This window comes from Sapajus apella, unplaced genomic scaffold, assembly GCF_009761245.1.
Source record: "Sapajus apella isolate SASKATOON/1434 unplaced genomic scaffold, GSC_monkey_1.0 scaffold6, whole genome shotgun sequence".
NCBI lineage: Eukaryota > Metazoa > Chordata > Mammalia > Primates > Cebidae > Sapajus > Sapajus apella.
The window spans coordinates 52,418,209-52,441,570 of record NW_022436946.1 but is presented as its reverse complement, the minus strand read 5'-3'; the positions used below and the strand labels follow the sequence as shown (position 1 = coordinate 52,441,570).

The 23,362-nt window shown below is 38.9% G+C and overlaps 1 pseudogene; it reads right to left on the bottom strand.

The window, feature by feature from the left end:
• Positions 1-14,337, bottom strand: part of LOC116549104 — a 106,745-nt pseudogene extending 92,408 nt beyond the window's left edge.
• Positions 14,338-23,362: the final 9,025 nt, after the last annotated feature.

Below are 23,362 nucleotides of genomic sequence, written 5' to 3'. Positions count from 1 at the left end.
GGGCTAATTACTTTACAAATGTATTCACATGTAATGATTTCTGACTAGATAATATTTTTACAAGGTTTGAAAATCAATGCAACGTTTTTTTTTTTTTTTTTTTGGGACGGAGTTTTGCCCTTGTTACCCAGGCTGAAGTGCAATGGCGCGATCTCGGCTCACCGCAACCTCCGCCTCCTGGGTTCAGGCAATTCTCCTGCCTCAGCCTCCTGAGTAGCTGGGATTACAGGCACGCGCCACCATTCCCAGCTAATTTTTTGCATTTTTAGTAGAGACGGGGTTTCACTGTGTTGACCAAGATGGTCTCCATCTGTTGACCTCGTGATCCACCCGCCTTGGCCTCCCAAAGTGCTGGGATTACAGGCTTGAGCCACTGCGCCCGGCCAATGCAACGTTTTTTAAGTATACCCTGAGAAGTCTTAGTTCCACCTCATTCCTGTCCACCTTGTCCCTACACCCATTATGGGTAGCCATTTTTATTTGTTTCTTGATTACCATTCCAAAGTATCTTTATAGAAATATAAATAATTACAGATTTTTGTTTTTACTTTTTCATCTTTGTTAGTTTAATATATATACAATGCTGCTCCTTACTTTCTCCATTAATAGTAATACAGTCCGGAGATCTCACACCAGCATTTTATGAATGTCCTCATTCTTTTCATAAGTGCATAGCACTCCACTGTGTGGTGAATCAGCTCTCTATTGGTAAGCACTGGTAATATCTCCTGTTTTTTGCTACTGGAGACAATGCCATAATGAGTTTATACACACACTATTTTGTAATTGAGTAGGTAGATCTGTAAAATAGATTTCCAGAAGTGAAATTTCTGGAGCAAAGGGTAAAGTGCATCTATAATTTTGGTGATTATTGCCAGATATTCCTCCACAGTAGTGCTATGCTACATTTGCCACCAGCAGCAATATATGATTCACTGGCACAGTGTGTTGTCAAACTTTTCAATTTCCACCAATGTGACAGTGAGAAATGTTATCTCATTTTTATTTCTCTTACTATGAGTGGAGCTGAGCATCTTTTCACATGCTTATGTGCTGGGAAAAGGTCTTGACGTGTGTGTGATGGATTACATATTGTTTACTAAGAAACGATGGCAAGGAACACCAAGCCATTCCCAGGCAGAAAACTGCTTAAGGCGTTATAGAATAGTAAGCAACGTGTACCAGTCATGTACTAGTTAAACCAGTTCCCAAAACACAGAATACATAACCTTGTCCCTATTGCTGACTTGCAAAGAGTGCTTTCTAGCTTATTTTTATTTTAGTTGTGAACAGGCACTATCTGCCCGTTTATCTTTATTCTATGAAAAAACACTGAACATCTGCTTATTAAAAATAATCACTTGTTCACAAAGAATACATACGTGGGTCAGAGTCTGCTCTGGGCTCTCAGCTGTAAAATGCTGTCAGCCCCCGGACATCCCACTCTGTTTCCCACTCTTGCGCTCTATCTTTGTGTCTGTTTCTTAATTCCTCAGTACCACCTGAGTTGAAATCCACGACTGAGCTGGTCTCGGCACTTATGGACATTTTTTTCTTTTTCTGTAATCTATCCACTCCTGCCTTTTTCTTTTTCCAGATGAAGTTTGGCTCTCATTGCCCAGGCAGGAGGGCAATGGCACTATCTTGGCTCACTGCAACCCCATCTCCTGGATTCAAGCAATTCTCCTGCCTCAGCCTCCCAAGTAGGTGGGATTACAGGCATGCACCACCACACCTGGCTAATTTTGTATTTTTAGTAGAGATGGGGTTTCTCCATGTTGGTCAGGCTGGTCTCGAACTCCCGACCTCAGGTGATCTGCCTGCCTTGGCCTCCCAAAGTGCTGGGATTACAAATGTGAGCCACCATACCTGGCCCACTCCTGTCTTTTAACCATTTTTCTGTGTAGCGGCTGGTCTTTTTTTTTTTTTTTTTTTTTTTTTTTTTCAGTTTTAGGAGCTCTTTATATAGTAAGGAAGTTACATGTTTGTGATGTCAGTGGCAAATATTTTTTCCTTGTATATCAACTATCTTTTGGCTTTGCCTATTGGGAGTTTTCAGGTTTTTATTTCCATTCAGAAAATATGACTACATTGTCCTTTCTAAACATTATACAATACTAGAAGGCAGCATAATTACTCAGAAGACACCAAACTATAGGAATATTAAGTAAATTGTCTAAAACCATACAAATCTGATCACAGATCTAACTTTGAAGATGATATAAAATTCATTATGCCATACTGCCTCTCACCATAAAGATTCTTTTAAAATGCGAAAATAATATTAATATTTCACACTTTACATTGGTAATACTTTTATCCTCACACCAACTCAATAAAGAGATTATTTATTTCATTTACATTACAGATAACAATTTGAGACTACTAAAAGGGAAATAAATTTCCCCAGAAAACCCTAAGCGTTCCATTGAGGACTGAATTTTGCTTAGATTATGGAACCCAAAACTCTTATAAATGGTTATATGGCCCTCACTGAGTTGTATATAAGGAAGCTCAGATTCGAAGCTGTGACCCATACATGGAATTTGTGTGCTCACTACTCCCAACTCTTACTCTTACCCTATCCTTCTTTTCCTTGTATTTCCTTAATTTATTTTGTCAAATTGTGTGTATTGTATCATCACCTAAATTAATTAATAAGCATATATATATAATGAGTGTAAATATATATTCAAACTATTTTATCTTCACTTTTAAATCCTTTAAATATTCCAAAAATATGATTTAAACTCTACTAAAGCCAGTTATGACTCAAATTAAATAAGTAAGTAAAAGAAAGTTTATTCCACTTGCACCCAAATTTCAGTGAATTCTTCTTACTGTGCACTGACCCATAAAACTTCACTAGAGAAGAGCAAAAATGGCAAGTGAATCCTGTTTCATCAACTGAGGTATCAAGGTTCTCTCATTGGGACTGACTAGGCAGTTGGCAGGACCCACAGTGCTTTCTTCACAGATCTGTACATCCTGCAGATCAGGAAATCCCCTCATGACCGCACCCCACCAGGGCCATAGATCCTAAGCACAGGGCTGTGCAACCCGCTTGGGCTGCAGCCAGCAGCAGCAGGCTGGACACTGCCTAATTTTACCAAGTTCTGTGGCAGAGGGGTGCCCACCATCACTGTGCTTCCAGTCAGCCATTTTCCTCTGCTGGTGTCAGGAAGATGGGGCAGTTTAGACCAAGAGGAATCCCCCACAGTGCAGCACAGCGGCTGTGGCAGATCATGGCCAGAGTGCTTCGTTAGGTAGGACCTGAATCCATCCCTCCTCACCAGGAAGGGCCTCCCTGCAGGAATTGCAGCAACTCCAGCCACAGGTTTTCCTAAAGAACTCTAATATCCCTGGAAAGGAGCCCCTGGGGGAAGGGGCAGTTGAGGTCTCACACGTCAGTGGACCTAGTTATTCCTGCCTGCTGGCAGTCCAGACAAGGGGAATTCTCCCCAGCAGAGCCAAATATGTTCAGCCAAAGAGCAGACAGATTGCTTCCTTAAGCAGGTTCCTGATACTGTGCCTGCTGACTGGGTGAGACCTCCCAGAAGGGGTCGGGAGACACCTCATACAGGAGAGTTCCAGTTGGCAGCAGCTTGATGGCCCTCTGGAATGGAGCTTCCAGAGGAAGGAGGAGGCAGCCTCTTTGCTGTTCTTCAGCCTCCCCTAGTGACACCTCCAGGTAAGAGAGGAAGCCCAATTAACTGGGTCCCAAATGGTACCCCAATAAACTGCAGAAAAGAGATCTGGCTGTAAAAAGAAAAACAAACAGGAAGCAACAACAACAACATCAATAAAAAAGACCCCACAAAAACCCCATCCAAAGATCAGCAGCCTCAAAGATTAAAGGTAGATAAATCCATGAAGATGAGAAAAAAATAAACAAGAAAAAAAAGTCAACACACACAAAAACTGAAAACTCAAAAAGCTAGAGTGCCTCTTCTCCTCCAAATGATTGCAACACCTCTCCAGCAAGGGCACAGAGCTGGGCTGAGGCTGAGGTGGATGAATTGACAGAAGTAGTCTTCAGAAATAGGTAATAATAAACTTCACCGAGCTAAGGGAGTATGTTCTAACCCAATGCAAAGAAGCTAAGAACCATGATAAAACATTACAGGAGCTGTTAATCAGAATAACCAGTTTATAGAGAGGAACATAAATGACCTGATGAAATTGAAAAACAACACAAGAACTTCACAATGCAACCACTAATATCAATAGCTGAATAGACCAAATAGGGCAAAGGATCTCAGAGCTTGAAGCTATCTTGCTGCAATAAGACAGGAAGACAAAATTAGTGAAAAAAGGAAGAAGAATGAACAAAACCGCTGAAAACTATGGGATTCTGTAAAAAGATCAAACCTATGACTGACTGGGGTACCCAAAAGAAACAGGGAGAATAGAAACAACTTGGAATACATATTTCATGATATCATCTAGGAGAACTTCCTCAACCTAGCAAGACAGGCCAACATTCAAACTGAGGAAATTCAGAGAACCTCAGTAAGATACTCCATGAGAAGATCAACCCAAAGACATGAAACCATTAGATTCTCCAAGGTCAAAATGAAGGAAAAAATGTTAAGGGAAGGCACAGAGAAAGGCCAAGTAACCTACAAAGCGAGGCCCATGAGACTAACACCAAACTGCTCAGCAGAAACCCCACAAGCCAGAAGAGATTGGGTGATGCCAATATTTGACATTCTTAAAGAAAAGAATTTCCTACCTAGGATTTCATATCTGGCAAAATTAAGTGAAGGAAAAATAAAATCCTTTTCAGATAGGCAATGCTGAGGAAATTTGTCACCACCAGGCCTGTTTCACAAGAGCTCCTGAAAGTAGCACTAAGTATGACAAAACAAAAAACAAAAAACAAAAAACGATTACCAGCCACTACAAAAACACACTGAAGGACACAGAATAATGATACTATGAAGCAGCTACATTAACAAGTCTGCAAAATAATCACTCAGCATTATGACAGGATCAAATTTACACATAAGAGTATCAACCTTAAATGTAAATGGAATAAATGCCCCAATTAAAAGACACAGAATGGCAAGCTGGATAAAAAGACAAGACCCATTGGTGTGCCATATTCAATAGACCCATCTCATGTGCAAAGACACACATAGGCTCAAAATAAATGAATGGTGGAAAATTTACCAAGCAAATGGAAAACAGAATAAAACAGAGGTTGCAATCCTAGTTTCTAATAAAACAAAGATAAAGAAAGACAAAGAAGGGCATTACATAATGGTAAAGTGTTCAATTCAACAAGAGCTAAATATGCATGCACCCAATACAGAAGCATCCAGTTTCATAAAACGAGTTATTAGAGACCTATAAAGAGACTTAGATTCCCACACAATAATACTGGGAGACTTTAACACCCCACTGTCAATATTAGATAATTGAAACAAAAAATTAACAAAGATATTCAGGACTTTAACTCAGCTCTGGATCAATTAAAACTGATAAATATCTACAGAACTCTCCATCCAAAAACAACAGAATATACATTCTTCTTGGCACCACATGGCACTTACTCTAAAACTGATCACATAATTGGAAGTGAAATACTCCTCAACAAATGCAAAAGAATTGAAATCATAATAAGCAGTCTCTCAGACCACAGTGCAATCAAATTAGAACTCAAGATTAAGAAACTCACTCAAAACCACACAACTACATGAAAACTGAACAACCTGCTCATCAATGACTCCTGGGTAAATAATGAAATTAAGGCAGAAATCAACAAGTCCAATGGGAACAAAAAGACAACATACCAGCATCTCTGGGATGCAGCTAAAGCAGTATTAGGAGGGAAATTTATAGCACTAAGTGCCCGTATCAAAAAGCTAAAAAGATCTCAAATCAACATCCTAACATCACAACTAAAAGAGCCAGAGAACCAGCTGGGCATGGTGGCTCACACCTGTAATCCCAGCACTTTAGGAGTCTGAGGTAGGCAGATCACCTGAGGTCAGGAGTTCAAGACCAGCCTAGCCAACATGGTGAAAAGCCATCTCTATTAAAAATACAAAAGTTGGCCAACCTAGCCAATATGGTGAGATCAGTCTAGCCAACATAGTGAAACTCCATCTCTATTAAAAATACAAAAGTTGGCCAGGCGTGGTGGCAGGCACCTACAATCCCAGCTACTCAGAAGACTGTGGCAGGAGATTCGCTTGAACCTGGGAGGCTGAGGCTGCAGTGAGCCAAGGTGGTGCCACTGCATTCCACCCTGGGCAACAGAGTAAGATTCTGTTTCAAAAAAAAAAAGAATTGGAAAACCAAGAGCAAACAAACATCAAAGCTAGCAGAAGAAAAGAAATAATCAAGATCAGAGCAGAACTGAAGGAGATAGAGACACAAAAAAACCTTCAAAAAGTCAACAAATCTGAGCCAAGATCCAAGACGGCTGAATAGGAACAGCTCTGCAGTACAGTTCCCAGAGAGAGCAACGCAGAGGAGGAGTGATCACCACATTTCCAAATGAGGTACCAGGTGCATCTCAATGGGACTGGTGGCACAGTGGGTGTAGTCCAAGAAGGGTGAGCCAAGGCAGGGTAGGGAGCTGCCGCATCTGGGAACTGCAATCCCCGGAGGACCCCCTCCCTACCCAACGGAGGCCATCAGGGGCTTTTCCATCCACTCTAGCACTCCAATTCAGATTATGCACTTCTCCTGCAGTTGTTACCAATCACAGACTAGAAGATTCCCTGGTTGAAAAGCACCAGGAGTTTCCAACATGGCAGTTTCAGCTGGCTCCATGGATTTCTGCACAAAATCGCACACAAATCTGGGTGGCTGTTTCAACTGGCACCTGGAACGCCTGGCAGACAGAGCTGCTCAAACAACTGAAAAAGAGGGGGTGAAAGCAGGGAGCCAGGGGATCTGGATCAACAGGTCCCACCCCTACAAAGACTAGTAATCTGAAACACTCTGGATTGAGAGTTTTGCAGCAAGTGCAGCAGGACCCAGGACCGTCCAGCTCTGTAGGGGGAAGGACATCCACCATTACTGAGGCAGTCCACCATTACCAAGGAAGTCCACTATTACCAAGGCAATTGCTATTGCTGAGGCAGTCTGTCATTACTGAGGCAGTTCACCATTACTGCGGCAGACCACCATTATCAAGGCAGTTCTAACTGTACCTCTGTAAACAGATCCACAAGGAAGTTTACACAGCAGCCGGGCAGAGCCTGTGGAAGCTCAGCAATGCCCCTGCTGGCAGAGTGTGACTAGACTCCCTCCTTGCTGGGCAGAGCATCTCTGAAAAAAGGCAGCAGCATGTCAGGAACTTATAAATAAAGCCCCACCTTTCCAGGAGAGAGCACCTGGGAAAAGAGGTGGTTATGAGTTCCACTGCAGCAGACTTAAATGTACTTGCCCAGCAGCTCTGAATGCAACAATAGAGCTCTGAGCACAACACTTGAGCTCTGATAGGGGACAGACTGTCATCACAAGCAGCTCCCTGACCCCCATATATCCAAAGAGGCATCTCATAAAGGAGCTCTGGCTGACATCTGGTGGGTACCCTTCTAGGATAAAGACAACATAAGAAAAACCTGGCAGCAACCCTTACTATTCTGCAGCCCCCACGGCAATTCCCAGGCAAACAGGGTCTGGAGTGGACCTCCAGCAGTCCTGCAGCAGAGGGGACTGATTGTTAGAAGGAAAAACTAAAAAACAGAAATAACTTCATCATCAACAAAAAGGACATCCACTCAGAGACCCCATCCAAAAGTAACCAACTACAAAGAGCAAAGGTAGATAAATCCATGAATATGGGTAAAACTAGCACAAAAAAAGATGAAAACACCAAAAACCGGAATGCCTCTCCTCCTCTAAGGGATCACAGCTCCTCACAAGCAAGGGAACAAAGCTGGATAGAGAATGAGTCTGATGAATTGACAGAAGCAGGCTTCAGGAGGTGGGTAATAACAAACTTCTCTGAGCTAAAAGAACATGCTCTAACCCAATGCAAAGAAATTAGGAACCTTGAAAAAAAGGTTAGACAAAATGCTAACTAGAATAACCAGCTTAGAGAAGAATATAAATGACTTGATGGAGCTGAAAAACACAACACAAGAACTGCGTGAAGCAAACACAACTTTCATTAGCCAAATCAACCAGGCAGAAGAAAGGATATCAGAGATTGAAGGTCAACTCAATGAAATAAAATGAGGTGAGATTAGAGAAAAAAGAGTGAAAAGAAATGAACAAAGCCTCCAAGATATATGGGATTATGTGAAAAGACCTAATCTGCGTTTGATAGGTGTACCTCAATGTGACAGGGAGAATGAATTGAAGCTGGAAGACACTCTTCAGGATATTATCCAGGAGAACTTCCCCAACCTGGCAAGGCAGGCCAATATTCAAGTCCAGGAAATACAGAGAACACCACAGAGATATTCCTCAAGAAGAGAAACGCCAAGGCACATAATCGCCAGATTCACCAGAGTTGAAATGAAGGAAAAAATGCTAAGAGCAGCCAGAGAGAAAGGTCGGGTTACCCACAAAGGGAAGGCCATCAGATTCGCAGTGGATCTCTCAGCAGAAACATTACAAACCAGAAGGGAGTGGGGGCCAATATTCAACATCCTTAAAGAAAAGAATTTTCAACCTAGAATTTCATATCCAGCCAAATTAAGCTTCATAAGCAAAGGAGAAATAAAATTCTTTATGGACAAGCAATTGCTTAGAGATTTCGTGACCACCAGGCCTGCCTTACAAGAGCTCCTCAAAGAAGCAATAAACATGGAAAGGAACAACCTGTACCAGCCACTCCAAAAATGTACCAAATGGTAAAGACCATCGAAATAATGAAGAAACTGTGTCAACTAATGGGCAAAACAACCACGTAGCATCAAAATGGAAGAATCAAATTCACACATAGTATCAACCTTAAATGTAAATGGGCTAAATGCCCCAATTAAAAGACACAGACTTGCAACTTGGATAAAAAGTCAAGACCCATGGGATGTGCTGTATTCAGAAAATCCATCTCAGGTGGAAGGACACATACAGGCTCAAAATAAAGGGATAGTGGAAGATTACTGAGGAAATGGAGAGCAAAAAAAAGCAAGGGTTGCAATCCTCGTCTCTAATAAAATGGACTTTAAACCAACAAAGATCAAAAGAGACAAAGAAGGACATTACACAATGGTAAAAGGATCAATGCAACAAGAAGAGCTAACAGTCCTAAATATATATGCACTCAATACAGGAGCACCCAGATACATAAAGCAAGTTCTTAATGACCTAGAAATAGACTAAGACTCCCATACAATAATAGTGGGAGACTTTTAACACTCCAATGTCAACATTAGATCAAGGAGACAGAAAATTAACAAGGATATACAGGACTTCAGCTCAGATCTGGACCAAGCAGACCTAACAGACATCTACAGAACTATGCACCCCAAATTCACAGAATATACATTCTTCTGAGCACCACATCACACCTACTCTAAAATTGACCACATAATTGGGAGTAAATTACTCCTCAGCAAATGCAAAAGAATGGAAATCATAAAAAAACTGTCTCTCAGACCACAGTGCTATCAAATTAGAATTCAAGATTAAGAAACTAACTCAGAACCACACAATTTCATAGAAACTGAACAATTGGCTCCTGAATGTTGACTGGATAAACAATGAAATGAAGGCAGAAATAAAGATGTTCTTCAAAACCAACAAGAATGAAGACACACTAGACCAGGATATCTGGCATGCATTTAAAGCAGTGTCTAGAGGAAAACTCATAGCAATAAATGCCCACATGAGAAGTGGGTAAAGATCTAAAATTGACATTCTATCATCAAAATTGGAAGAGCTCCAAAGGAGATACAGACATAAAAATTCCTTCAAAAAATCAATAATTTCAAAAAACCAGGAGCTGGTTTTTTGAAAAGATCAACAAAACAGACAGACTGCTAGCCAGATTAATAAAAAAGAAAAGAGGGAAGAATTGAATAGATGCAATAAAAAATAATAAAGGGGATATTGCCACTTTATTCCACAGAAATACAAACTATGAACAGACTACAAACAAGTCTATGCACATAAACCAGTAAACATGGAAGAAATGGATAAATTCCTGGACACTTGTACCCTCCCAAGCCTAAACCAGGAAGAAGTTGAAACCCTAAATAGACCAATAACAAGGGCTGAATTTGAGGCAGCAATTTATAGCCTACCAACCAAAAAAAGTTCATGTCCAGAAGGGTTCACAGCCAAATTCTACCAGACGTACAAAGAAGAGCTGGTGCCACTCTTTCTGAAACTATTCCAAACAATACAAAAAGAGGAATAATTCCCAAATCATTTTATGAGACCAACATCATCCTGATAGCAAACCCCAGAAGAGACTCAATATTAAAAGAAAATTTCAGGCCAATATCCATGATGAACATAGATACAAAAATCTTCAATAAAATATTGGCAAACCGAATGCAACAGCACATCAAAAAGCTTATCCATCACGATCAAGTAGGTTTCATCCCAGGAAAGTGAGGCTGGTTCAACATACATAAATCTATAAATGTAATTCACCACATAAACAGAACCAAAGACAAAAACCACATGATTAACTCAATTGATGCAGAGAAGGCCTTCGACAAAATTCAATCGTCATTTATGATAAAAACTCTCAATAAACTAGGTATCGATGGAACGTACCTCATAATAATAAAAGCTATTTACGACAAACCCACAGCCAATATCATACAGAATGGGCAAACCTGAAAGCATTCTCTTTGAAATCTGGTGCTAGACAAGGATGCCCTCTCTCACCACTCCTATTCAATATAGTGCTGGAAGTTCTAGCCAGAGCAATCAGGCAAGAAAAAGAAATAAAGGGTATTCAATTAGGAAAGGAGGAAGTCAAATTGTCACTCTTTGCAGACGACATGATTGTATATTTAGAAGACCCCATCGTCTCAGCCCCAAATCTCCTTAAACTGATAAGCAACTTCGGCAAAGTCTCAGGATACAAAATCAAAGTGAAAAAATCACAAGCATTCCTATACACGAATAACAGACTTAAAGAGAGCCAAATCAAGAATGAACTGCGATTCACAATTGCTACAAAGAGAATAAAATACCTAGGAATACAACTAACAAAGGATGTAAAGGACCTCTTCAAAGAGAACTACAAACCACTGCTAAAGGAAATAAGAGAGGACACAATCAGATGGAAAAATATTCCGTGCTCATGGTTAGGAATAATCAATAGTGTGAAAATGGTCATACTGCTGAAAGTAATTTATAGATTCAATGCTATCCCCATCAAGCTACCAATGACCTTCTTCACAGAATTAGAAAACACACTTTAAATTTTCTTATGGGACCAAAAGAGAGCCCACATAGCCAAGACAATCCTAAGCAAAAAGAACAAAGCTGGAGGCATCAGGCTACCTGACTTCAAACTATACTGCAAGGGTACAGTAATCAAAACAGTATGATACTGGTACCAAAACAGATATATAGACCAATGGAACAGAACAGAAGCCTCAGAGGCAATGCCACACATCTACAACCATCTGATCTTTGATAAACCTGACAAAAACAAGCAACAGGGAAAGGATTTCCTTTTTTTTTTTTTTTTAAAGCAGAAAAAAACAAAAAGATGACACAACAGATTGAGTAGGAGATGGGAGGAAGGTTATTAGGTATTTCAGAGTTGTTTTTTTTTTTAAGAGAGAAAAAAAAGAAAAGAAAAGAAAGAAGGAAGGAAGGAGGGAGGGAGGGAGGGAGGAAGGAGAGAGAGAAAGAAAAAAAAGAATGAGAGAAAGAAAGAGTAAGAGGAAGAGGGAGAGAGAACGGGAGTCTTGCTTTGTTACCCAGGCTAGGATGCAGTCTAAAAATGGGTATTGAAAACCTCGTTTATGCCAATAATTGTGCTTAACAATGGAGACAGGAAGGAATAAGGGCGGAAAATAACAAACAAGCAGCCAACCATATTAAAATGCTATGCAATTACTGAGGAGTGATTTACTTCCAATTAATGTAGTCACTTTTAGAGTAGGTGTGATGTGGTACTGATAAGAATGTAATGTTTTGTGGATTTAGGGTGGAGAGTTCTATAAATGTTTATTAAGTTTACTTGTTCTGAGTCTGAGTTCAAGTCCTGGATATTCTTGTTAATTTTCTGTCTCATTGATCTGTCTAATATTGACAATGTAATGTTAAAGTCTCCCACTATTATTGTGTGGGAGTCTAAGCCTATAAGTCATTAAGAACTTGCCTTATATATCTGGGTGCTCCTGTATTGGGTGCGTACATATTTAGGATCGTTAGCTCTTCTTATTGCATTGATCCTTTTACCATTATGTAATGTCCTTCTTTGCCTCTTTTGATCTTTATTGCTTCAAAGTCTATTTTATCAGAGGCAAGACTTGCAACTCCTGCTTTTTATTTTATTTAATTAATTTATTTATTTTTTTGCTCTTCATTTGGTTGGTAAATCTTCCTCCATCCCTTTGTTTTGAGTCTTTGTGTATCCTTGCATGTGAGATGGGTCTGGGTGCAGCATACTGATGGGTTTTGGCTTTTTATCCAATTTGCCTGTCTGTGTCTTTTGATTGGGGCATTTAGTTGATTTAAATTTAGGATTAATAATAATATATGTGAGTTTAATACTGCCATTTGATGCTAGCTGGTTGTTTTGCCCATTAGTTGATGTAGATTCTTCATTATGTTGATGCTCTTTACTTTTTGGTATATATTTGGGATGGCTGATACTGATTGTTCCTTTCTATGTGTAGTGCTTCTTTCAGAAGCTCTTATAAAGCAGTCCTGGTGGTGATGAAATCTCTGAGTAATTGCTTGTTCACAAAAGATTTTATTTTTCCTTCACTTATGAAGCTTAGTTTGGCTGGATATGAAATTCTGGTTGAAAGTTCTTTTCTTTAAGGATGTTGAATATTGGCCCCCACTCTCTTCTGGCTTGTAGGGTTTCTGCGGAGAAATCTGCTGTGAGTCTGATAGGCTTCCCTTTGTGAGTAACCTGACCTTTCTCTCTGGCTGCCCTTAGCATTTTCTCTTTCATTTCAAACCTGGTGAATCTGATGATTATGTGCCTTGAGGTTCCTCTTCTTGAGGAATATATTTGTGGTGTTCTCTGTATTACCTGGAGTTGAATATTTCCCTGCCTTGCTAGGTTGGGAAAGTTTTCCTGAATAATATCCTGAAGAATATTTTCCAGCTTGGATTCATTCTCTTCATCACATTCAGGTACACCTATCAAACGTAGATTAGGTCTTTTCACATAGTCCCATATTTCCTGGAGACTCTACTCATTCCTTTTTACCCTTTTTTCTCTAATCTTGTCTCCTCATTTTATTTCAGTGAGTTGGTCTCCGACCTCTGATATCCTTTCTGCTTGATCAATTCGACTGTTAAAACTTGTGCATACTTCACAAAGTTCTCGTATTGTGTTTTCTAGCTCCATTAATTCACTTATATTCCTCTCTAAATTGTCTATTCTCATTAGCATTTCGTCAAACCTTTTTTCAAGGTTCTTAGTTTCTTTGCATTGGGTTAGAACATGTTCTTTTAGCTTACAGAAGTTTCTTATTATCCACCTCCTGAAGCCTGATTCTGACAATTCATCACACTCATTCTCCATCAGGCTTTGTTCCCTTGCTGATGAGGAGCTGCGATCCCCTGAAGGAGGAAAGGTGTTCTGATTTCGGATGTTTTCAGTATTTTTGTGCTGGTTTCTTCCCATCTCTGTGGATTTATTCACCTGTCATCTTTGTAATTGCTGACTTTCAGATTGGGTCTCTCAGTGGACATCCAGCTTGTTGGTAGTGATGTTATTTCTGTTTCTTTGTTTTCCTTAGGTGGACGCCCCTCCCCTACAGAGCTGGACCTTCCCAAGTTCAGCTGTGCTTGCTGTGAAACTCTCAACCATCAGCGTTTCCAATTGCTGGTTTTTTGTGGGGGTGGGACCAGCTGAGCCCGATCACTTGGCTCCCCTCCTCGGAGCCCCCTTTTTTTATTTTCCTAATTGGACGGTCGATTCTCTCCCAGGTGCCCCAGTCACCCATGAAAAAGGTGCTGGGATCTATGCAATTTCCTGTGTGGTGACCACACCAGCTGAAACAGCAGCACTGAGATTCATGGCGCTTTTCTGCCCGGAGTCTCCCAGTCTGGCTCCAGGCTTCAGTCCCCTTTTCAATCAGCTGAATGGGTGACTCTGCCTTCCCAGAGCTCCAAACGCCAACCAAAAGGGCACCCAGTCCTGCATACCCTGCACTGAGAACTGCTGCACCGGGATGCCAGCAAAACAGCCGCACCAGCCAAAAGAGTCATGCTGGCGACCTGTGGGGCTCCTCCACTGTTAATCTCCTGGTCCGTAGGCAACAAAAATTTTTCTAGAAGTCTGGCGTCCACTCACTCCTTGCGCCTTCACTGGGAGCTGCAATCCTGAGCTGCTGCTAGTTGGCCATCTTGGATCTCTCTCCCAAGGATTTCCTGTTTAATAAATAATGTTGGGGAAAACTACTCCTTCCTGACACCTTACACTAAAATTAATTCCAGATGCATTGAAGACTTAAACATAAGACCTAACACTATGAAAACCTTGGAAGAAAATCTATTCAAAGCCATTCAGGCCACAGGCATAGGCAAGGACTTCATGACTAAAACACCAAAAACATTGGCAACAAAAGCCAAAATAGACAAATGAGATCTAATTAAACTCCACAGCTTCTGCACAGCAAAAGAAACAATCATTAGAGTGAACCAGCAAACAAAAGAATGGGAAAAAAATCTTTGCAATCTACCATCTGACAAAGGGCTAATATCCAGAATCTACAAAGAACTAAAATAGATTTACAAGAAAAAAAAACAAACCCTTTCAAAAGTGTGTGAAGGATATGAACAGACACTTCTTAAAAGAAGACATATATGAGGTCAACAAACATATGAAAAAATGCTCATGATCACTGGTCATTAGAGAAATGCAAATCAAAACCACATTGAGATACCATCTCATGCCAGTTAGAATGGCAATCATCAAAAAATCTGGAAACTGGAAAGGACATCTGCATGCTGGAAAGGACATCTGCATGCTGGAGAGGACATTGTTGGTGGGAGTGTAAATTAGTTCAACCACTGTGGAAGACAGTGTGGCAATTCCTCAAGGACCTAGAAATAGAAATTCCATTTGACCCAGCAATCCCATTACTGGGTATATACCCAAAGGATTATACATCCTTCTATTATAAAGAGACATGCACATGTACGTTCATTGCAGCACTGTTTACAATAGCAAAGACCTGGAACCAACGCAAATGCCCATTGATGATAGATTGGACAAGGAAAATGTGGCACATATTCACCATGGAATACTATGCAGCCATAAAAAATGATGAGTTTATGTCCTTTGTAGGGACATGGATGAATCTGGAAACCATCATTCTCAGCAAACCGACACAATAACAGAAAATCAAACACTGCCATGTTCTCACACATAGGTGGGTGTTGAACAATGAGAACACATGGACACAGGGAGGGGAACATCATACACTGAAGTCTGTTGAGGGGGACTAGTGGAGGGACAGTGATGGGTGGGGAGTTGGGGGAGAAATAACATGGGGAAATGCCAAGTATAGGTGATGGGGGATGGAGGCAGCAAACCACCTTGCCATGTATGTACCTATGGAACATTCCTGCATGATCTGCACATGTATCCCAGAACCTAAAGTACAATTAAAAAAAAAAAGAAATCCAGGAGTTGTTTTTTTGAAACAATTAATAAAATATACAGACCACTAACTAGACTAATAAAAAAGAAAAAAGTGAAGAATCAAATAGGCACCAACAAAAAAATGATAAAGGGATATCACCACTGACCTTACAATAAATACAAACAACCATCAGAGAATACTATAAACACCTTTATGCAAATAAACTAGAAAACCTAGAAGAAATCAATAAATTCCTAGATACATACTCCCTCCCAAGACTGAAACAGGAAAAAGTTGAATCCTGAATATACCAAAATTGAGTTCTGAAATTGAGGTAGCAATTAACAACCTACCAACAAATAAAGCCCAGGACCAGATGGGTTTACAGCAGAATTCTACCAGAGGTACAAAGAGGAGCTGGTACCATTCCTTCTGAAACCATTTCAAACAATTGGAAAGGAGGGACTCCTCCCTAACTCATTTTATGAGGCTAGCATTATCCTTATATCAAAATCTGGCAGAGATATAACAAAAACAGAAAATTTCAGGCCAATATCCCTGATGAACATCAATATGACAATTCTCAATAAAATACTGGCAAATCCAGCAGCACATCAAAAAGCTTATCCATTATAATCAAGTTGGCTTCATCCCTGATCCCAGGGTTGGTTCAACATACACAAATCAACAAATGTGATTCATCAAATAAACAAAACTAATGAAAAAACCTATATGTTACCTCAATAGATGGAAAATTCGTTCAATAAAATTCAACATCCCTTCATGATAAAAACTCTTAATAAACTAGGTATTAAAAGAACATACCTCAAAATATTAAGAGACATTTATGACAAACCCACAGCCAATATCATACTGAATGGGCAAAATCTGGAAGCATCCCCTTGAAAATCAGCACAAGACAAGGACACCCTCTCTCACTATTATTCAACATAGTAATGGAAGTTCTGACCAGGGCAATCAGGCAAGAGAAATAAATAAAGGGTATTCAAATAGGAAGAGAGGAAATCAAATTGCCTTTATTTTCAGATGATGTCATCCTATACCTAGAAGACCCCATTATCTCAGCCCAAAAGTTTCTTAAGCTGATAAGCAACTTCAGCAAAGTCTCAGTATAAAAAATTAATGTACAAAAGTCACAAGCATTCCTATACATCAACAACAGACAAGCGCAAGTCAAACAATGAATAAACTGCCATTCAAAATTGCTACAAAGAGAATAAAATGCTTAGGAATACAGCTAGCAAAGGAAGTGAAGGACCTTTTCAAGAATAACTATAAACCACTGCTCAAGGAAATCACAGAGGACACAAACAAATGGAAAAACATTCCATGCTCATGGATAGGAAGAATCAATATCATGAGAATGGCTGTACTGCCTAAAATAATTTATAGATTCAATACCATTATCACTAAACTACCATTGACATTCTTTAAAGGATTAGAAAAAACTACTTTGAAATTCATATAAAACCAAAAAAGAGCTCATATAGCCAAGATAATCCTAAGCAAAAAGAACAAAGCTGGAGGCATCATGCTATCTGACTTCAAACTACACTGCAAGGCTACAGTAACCAAAATAGCATGGTACTGGTACAAAAACAGGCACATAGACTGATTAAACAGAATAAAGAATGCAGAAATAAGACCACACATCTACAGTCATCTGATCTCCGACAAACCTGACCACAAAAAGCAATGAGGAAAGGATTCCCTATTTAATAAATGGTACTGGGATAACCAGCTAGCCATATGCAGAAAATTGAAACTGGACCCCTTCCTTACACCTTATACAAAAACTAACTCATTATGAATTAAAGACTTAAATGTAAAACCCCAAGCTATAAAAACATCAGAAGAAAATCTAGATAATACCATTCAGGACACAGGCACAGGCAAAGATTTCTTGACGAAATGGAAAAAGCAATTGCAACAAAAGCAAAAATTGACAAATGGGATGTAATTAAAGAGCTTCTGCAAAGCAAAGGAAACTATCATCAGAGCGAACAGACAACCTACAGAATGGACAAAAACTTTTACAATCTATCCATCTGACAAAGGTCTCAGATCCAGAATCCATACGGAACTTAAAATACAAAAATCAAGCAACCCAATTAAAAAGTGGACAAAGGATACAAACAGACACTTCTCAACAGAAGACATTTATGCAGCCAACAAACACATGAATAAAAGCTCAACATCACTGACCATCAGAGAAATGCAAATCAAAACCACAATGAGATACCATCTCACATCCATCAGAAGTTATTAAAAAGTCAAGAAACAACAGATGCTATTGAAGCTGCAAAGAAACAAAGTGGATCCTTTGCTGCACTTTGTCTAATCAGCTATTGATACTAGTAGTTTTAGACTGTTGGTGGGAATATAAATTAGTTCAACCATTGTGGAAGACAGTGTGGTGATTCCTCAAAGACCTAGAACCAGAAATACCATTTGACCATGCAATCCCATTACTGGATATATATCCAAAGTAATATAAATCATTCTATTATAGAGATGCATGCACGTGTATGTTTATTGCAACAATATTCACAACAGCAAAGACATGGAATCAATCCAAATGCCCACCAATGACAGACTGGATAAAGAAAATGTGGTACATATAAACCATGGAATACTGTGCAGCCATAAAAAGAAAGGGATCATGTCCCTTGCAAGGACATAAATGGAGCTGGAAGCGATTATCCTCAGCAAACTAATGGAGGGGGAAAAAACCAAACACTTCTCACTTAGAAGTGGGGCCTGAACAATGAGAACACATGGACACAGAGAGGAAATAAACCATATACTGGGGCCTGTGAGGGAGTGTCAGGGGAAGGAAAGCATTAGGAAAAATAGCTAATGCATGCTGGGCTTTATACCTAGGTGATGGGTTGATAGATGCAGCAAACCACCATGGCACGCATTTTCCTATGTAACAAACCTGCACACCCTGCACATGTACCCCAGAACTTAAAATTAAATTAAATTAAATTAGAAAAAAAATTAAAACTTCACTAGAAACTTGTATCTCTGTTAAGAGAAGCGTCAAGGAACATCAGAATTATTTTTAGCTTATGGCAATTGTCTGACATGCTAATTGCTACCTGGTTAAATCAAACTTCTTAAAGATGATTTTTTTTTTGCTAATAATTGCTTTGAAACTAAATAGACATGGAGCCTTTAAATTAAAGTAGAAGTTAATACTCAAAACGTAATCTTCCAAGCAATTTATGGGCCCCTATTGCTGCAATCAAATCACCCAAAGAGGCAGGGTGTGGTGGTTCACACCTGTATTCCCAGAACTTTGGGAGATTGAGGCTGCAGATCACTTGAGGCCAGGAATTCAAGACCAGCCTGGCTAACATGGTGAAACCCTGTCTCTACTAAAAATACAAAAAATTAGCCAGGAATATTGGCACACACCTATAATCTCAGCTACTCAGGAGGCTGAAGCACAAGAATCATTCGAACCCAGGAGGCAGAGGTTGCAGTGAGCCAAGATCATATCACTGCACTCCAGCCTCAGCAACAAGGCAAGACACTGTCTCAAAGAAATAAAAAAATTAAATCACCCAAAGAGCTAACTAAAATTACCTGAAACATTATTTTAAAATATTACTTTTTACAGAGCAGAAACCATTATATTTAAAAAATCCAAATGTACTCTAAATCATATCATTGGTATCCTTTTTCCATTCACCTTTAGTGAATTCCTTATACAGAACTATTTAGTACAAGGGAGAGAGTTTCCCTATGTTCTTAAACTTCTCTCTATATCACTCCACTCATGGAGGACTGCCAGTATATTCCACACAGGAAAAGATGTGTTACACAAAATGAAACTTAGCTCATCATGACTTAAAAAATCCAAAACTAAGATAACACAAATGTTTATAACTATCTTAAGAATAAAAAGCAAAAGGTTTTCTTCCTCTCCTTTTGTCTACTTGTTCATCTATTTTTAATTGTTTCTGATTTTGTTTTCAGTGACTCTGCGGGCAACTCAATGCTTACTCTCCCTAAGCCTTGGGTGGCTATATACTCAGGCAAGCTGAGTTGAGTTACCTTGGGAAAAATTCAGCTTTAGACTTTTGCAATATTTTTAACCTCAGAAAACTACAGGTTCCTGGAGTCTAAAATTATGATACCTGGAGGAGCTAATTTTCATCTGTGCTTTGAACTTATACAGAAACCACAGCCACCTTTATCCATCTGCCTTATAGGTTAATTTGTAACAGGATGTTCTGTCTGGTCCTCTTTGGTATTATTTAGCTGATAAAAATTGCTTGGAAATGTTGTGACTACCCACATTTTACCCTTATTATATTGTCCAATTTGATTCAGATCATCCCATCTCTCTCTTTCTTTCTTTGCCTCTGAAATTAGATTTTGCTGTGGCCGAGAATGAACTGTTCCTTAGGAAAACTGTTAAAAATTCTGACTGTATGTCACCTTGAGCATAAGTGTGTCAGATAATTTTAGTTTTTCCTCAATTTAAAATCACTGATTTATCTTCTTATGTATCTTTAAACGGAGGTAGGGAGAAGAATGGAGTCTTATAAAGTCATTTACCACTCACCCTTTCAACTATAGCATATCTACTAACAAGGAATTAAGCTATCCCCAATCAGCAAAAATTAGTATTTAATAGAGCTATCAAAAAATAAAAGGTATATCCCACAATGATAATAAATAAATTAGCATACCTAAGAGTTAAATTTTCATTTCAAAGGAAAAACACCAGTCCTGATTTTCTGGGTTGGGATTAAAATCTTAGATCTTTCTGATTTTCATCTAATTTCTGGGTCCCTTGTGAACACATTGCTTTATTGCCTACAGCCAAAAAATCTCCCTGAGGCTATTCTCCAGGTACGGTTTCTCACAAAGAGCACAAAGAACAAATTTCCAGTTACCACAATAAGCATAAGAAAAAAATATCCTGCTTTAAAAAAAAAAAAGAAAGAAAAGAAAAATAAATCTTAAATCTCAAACTTGTAAGCTAGATTCCTTAACACATCCTTCCCACTGCCTAAGTCATTTCATCAACCACTCTGCTCCCTCTCCCTCTTTCTTCTTCTTTTCTTTGACAAGGTCTTGCTCTGTCACACAGGCTGAAGTACAGTGGTATAATCTCAGCTCACTGCAACCTCTGCCTCTTGGGCTCAAGCAATCCTCCCACCTCACCCTCCCAAGTAGCTGGGACTACAAGCATGTGCTATCACCATGCCTGGCTAATTTTCATTTTTTGTTTTCATTTTTGTTTTTTGGCAGAGATGGGGTTATGCCATATTGTGCAGGCTATCTACTATTTTCTTCTTATGCCCCAAATTTGGAGACATAAAGTGAACAGTCAAAGAGGAAACAGTTAAAGGTTCAGATTTATATTTTTTAAATGTTTTGAATAAAACTCTATGAGAAACATTTAACCAGAGCAGAAATGCAAAGAAATCATCCATGGTATATAGTGATTAAGAAGAATGAGTTGTATCCAGGTAGACCAACCCATAAAAACAGCCATGATCTATTAATTTGAAAAAAATTACAAAGATACCGCACAATAATATATATACCATAACTCTATTTTTGTAAAATGAATAAGCAAGTAAGCAAAACTGAACACAATAGAAGTTTGTAAATCTCTGTGAGCACAGAGGAAAATACACAGGTACATCCAGGCAAAGGTTAGCATTAGCTACCTCAGGAAAGTGTAATTAGAAAGAAGAAAGTAGAGATTAAAGTTTTCTGTCATATTTCTATATTGCTTTGACCTTTGCAAACAAATGTTTATTATCTTATAATTCAACAAAACAAAATATAAGGGATAAAAGATAATACACTAAGGAAGACACATGCATCATATATGAGAAAGAATTTTTGATTCAATTCATTAAGTATTTGTTCAGTGTAGGGACTGATTAGATATATAATATTAGATATGGTGCACTTTGCTAAAGTAATAGAAAATCCAATTAAAACTGGCTTAAATAAGGACATTTATTGTCACAAATAACCAGAAGTCAGCTGTGATGTGCATTTCAGGAGTGACACCTGTGCATTGATTTCACCCTCAGTATGAAGGATAAAGAGGCTGAGTTCTGAGGTGTAACTCCATCTCCAGAATATGAGCCGCCTCTTTTTGGAAGCTACCCCAGGAGATGAAGGAAATGCTTTCAGGAAATCTTTCCTTGTGCTTCATCAGCCCAAACTGTATCACACTCCTAATCATGATAAATTAGCAAAAGAAAAAAAATGGAAAATTTAAATCAATCAAGCTACTATGAGAGTGGGGTGTGAGGATGGCCTCTTCTGAGGACTACAGGGATGAATATCTGAACAAGTTTCCATTAGCAAAGAAAAAGAAGAAATTGTGGCTATGGTCAAACAACAGTGAACAATGGTAGCATGTCTTTACCCTAACAGTGTTTACACTGTTGCAGAAGGCAAGCAATAAAAAGAAATTCTAATTGTGAAGAGTGTTATGAAAAGGGAAATACACACAGTGCTATGTTTTCGAAACAGATGGCAAGGATTTGCCATTGATAAGTGGGGGTGGGGAAGCTTACAGAAGACCACCCTGAGGAATGTTTAAGACGTGAAGAAGAGAAACTTTACAAAATCCAAATTTATGACTTAAATTAAATAAGTAAAATAAAGGTTACTTCGTTTGTACCAGAATTTCACTGTATTCTTCTCACTCTGCACTGACCCATAAAACTTCACTAGAAACTTATAATCATTTATATCTCCATTAAAGGAAGAGTCAAGGCACATCAGAATTCTTGTTAGCTTATGGCAATTGTCTGACATGCTAGTTCTGACCTGGATAAGTCAAACTTCCTAAAGATGAATTTTTTACTAATAACATATGAAGACACAAAGGCCAACACATGTGACATGTTTAAAAAACTGAAAGCAATGCCAATGGCCAGATCCTAGAGAAACCAATGCCAAGGTTACATCTGCTGTATGTTGGGAAAATTCCTACAACTTATCAAGAAAAAGACAAATGCCCAGACAGAAAAAATGGGAAAAGTAGTTCACAAGTAAAGAAATAGAAGAGGCTAATAAACATGAAATATTGCTTGGTCCACTAACAATCAAAGAAAAGCATTTTGAAATACATTCCATTTTTCATTTGCCAAAATAAAAATTAAAAACTAATTTTGGAGTTCAGTCTTCAATTAGGACATAGGCATTTGCTACAGTGAATATAAATTCATACAACTTTTCCAAACAGCAGTTTGACAATAAGTCCAAAATTTCAAAAATGACTGACTGCCTTCTGAACTTCACAATTCAATGCCTTGGAACTTATGTCAAACAAACAAGTGAAACCCACAAAACTCACGAATGTGAGTAAATATGTTCAGGGATGTTCATCACAGCATTTTATGTAATACTGTAAAGCAATACTGATTGGCACTGTTATTGAGTAAAAAGCAAATTAAAACAATATTAGGATCTGACTTCTCAGCCAAGCACAGTGGCTAACACCTGTAATCCCAGCATTTTGGGAAGCTGAGGCAGGAGAATCACTTGAGGCCAGGAGTTTGAGACCAATATGAACAACATAGGAAGAACCCGTTTCTACTACATATGTGTGTGTGTGTGTGTGTGTGTGTGTG